Here is a 2,294-nt window from a genome sequence, read left to right as displayed (position 1 = left end):
GGATATCCTGCAGAAGCCAGAGAGAGCACTTTACATGAAGCTAAACAGAAACACCTGGCCCAGAAGATAAAGGTGAACCAGGTGATCAACAATAATGCTTGGGAGCTACAGAATAGCTGCTGCTTCCCTTCAACCACCATCCTCAATCTTCAAGGAATCTCCCTGTGGCACATTCTAACGAGATATATACCACAAAGGGAATTGTGGGTAATGTAATTCACCTAGCCTGGATGACACATTACAAAGGATACCTCTTGTCAATTTACTACATGCATATCTCTTTAAAAAATACTTAGTCTCGATCTTTGGAAACATGGCGGAGTGAGAGACGTCCCCAGGTCTATCCCCTTGAAACAACAATAAGCTGAGCATCTAAAACTCAACAAAAACTCACCCAAACTGCACACCAGCACATCTCAGCGTGGGATCTGCGCATAAGACTACCACAGGTCAGAACCCCGGGTGTTGGGTGGGGGACTGGGAGAAATAAAAAAGCTGCCTCCCGTAGCCAGAACTCCCTGAAGGAAGAGGGGGAGGGGAGAAGGTGTGGCGAGTTTCCTGAACAGCCCTGCCTGGGAGAGCTGTGAGCTCCCCGCAGCCAGCGGCAGTGCCCAGTGATCAGGGCAGAAGGCAGAGAAATGGGAACGGCAGAAAAGCGAGAAGGGCAGAAAAGGAGGAACAGCAGAGAAACAACAGTTGATTTTTACCGACCACGGTTGCAGAACCAAGGCTGAGCCACAACCCCCAACCCCCAACCCAGAGGGCCCCTCCCACCACACCCTTTGAGACCAAACACCGTGGAGCCACAGGGGAATTTGAGCTAACACTACCAAAACTGTTGCTAACACTGACAGGGACGGAAACTTAGGGTAGTGAGCATGATTAAATATCTATCAGAAAATAAAAAAGGCATTTTTAAAGCTTTATATAAATCAGGGATTCAAGAGGCTTAGACGCCACCTACTGGGAACCAAAAGAAAAGCACCTTATTTGCAGCAGGCTAAAGAGAGATCTTTATATAGCAAATCGTTCTGGAAAAAAAGTCAGAATACATTTACATTAATGTCCAGGCATAGAAATAGTCCATTAAACACCATGAAAAACCAAAGTAACAAGGCATCTCAGAAAGAAAGAGAAAATCTCCAGAAAATAAGCTTACAGACATAGAAATATGCGACTTAAATACAGAGAATTCAAGATAATACTTCTGAAAAAACTCAGTTCTGAAATGAGTCACATCAACAATTTCGAGAATTGAAAAAACAACCAGATGAGCAGAGCAAGGAGATTAAAATCCTCAAAAAGAACAGATCTTCTGGAGATTAAAAAAAACACACTGCAGGAGTCGAAAAATGAAATAGCAAGCTTGGGAAATAGAGTCTACCAAATGGAGGAAAGGATCAGCGATATTGAAGATAGAAATAGAAATAAATCAGAAGGAATAAGAGAAAAAATAGAGGAATGAAAAATAATGAAAAAAAATTCAAGAACTAGCTGATAACATCAGGAGAGGAAACAAAAATAATGGGCATTATCAAAGGCGAGGAAAAGGAGCAGGAACTAGAAAGCATTTTCAGACAAATAGTTGACAAGAATTTTCCAAACCAAAGCAATGAGCTAGCTGGAGCATGGAATTCAAGAAGTCAACAGAAGACCCAATTATCTCAACCCAAAAAGGTCTTCACCAAGACACACTGTATTAAAATTATCAAAAATCAACGACAAAGACAGAATTCTCAGGGCAGCCAGGGAGAAGAAAACAGTAACTCATAAAGGTAAACCCATTAGATTATCCTTGGACTTCTCAGTGCAAACCTTTCAAGCCAGAAAGGAATGGAATCAAATATTTAAACTATTAAGTGAAAGGGACTATCAGCCTAGAATAATGTATCCAGCTAAGCTCTCCTTTAGATATGAAGGAGAAATTAAGACTTTTCCAGACATACAAAAATTGAGGGAATTCTCCACTATGAGGCCTGCACTACAGGAAATACTGAAAGGGGTCAGTTCACCTAAAACACAATGACATAAAAAAAAAATCATAATAGGAGTAAAGTGACTATCAGGCAAATGGGAGCGGAGGAGTGCAACCCTTACTAAGAACAGGGCATTATAAGCTTAAACAATAAGAAGAGAATTGCTATAGCAAGATAGTAATGAACGTTCAGCATACATACGGACAACTTGAGATAACAATGACTGAAAAGTGGGTGGGGGGGGCGTTTAAAGATCCAAATTCGCAAAGGGGAATGGAGATGAGGCACGCAGAGAAGAAAATGGACAACTGTATATAT

General features: G+C 41.3%; 1 protein-coding gene across 1 annotated transcript in view; it reads left to right on the top strand.

Moving 5' to 3' along the window:
* Window positions 1–399: 399 nt before the first annotated feature.
* Window positions 400–2,294, top strand: part of LOC105307059 (integrator complex subunit 6-like) — a 22,856-nt gene continuing 20,961 nt past the window's right edge. The window contains exon 1 of the mRNA XM_011382427.2: window positions 400–449. The gene's annotated coding sequence lies outside the window, so the exon portion shown is untranslated. The remainder of the gene's footprint in view (window positions 450–2,294) is intronic.

This window comes from Pteropus vampyrus, unplaced genomic scaffold, assembly GCF_000151845.1.
Source record: "Pteropus vampyrus isolate Shadow unplaced genomic scaffold, Pvam_2.0 Scaffold472, whole genome shotgun sequence".
NCBI lineage: Eukaryota > Metazoa > Chordata > Mammalia > Chiroptera > Pteropodidae > Pteropus > Pteropus vampyrus.
The sequence above is the reverse complement of the archived record's forward strand: the minus strand, read 5'-3'. Positions and strand labels throughout refer to the sequence as shown.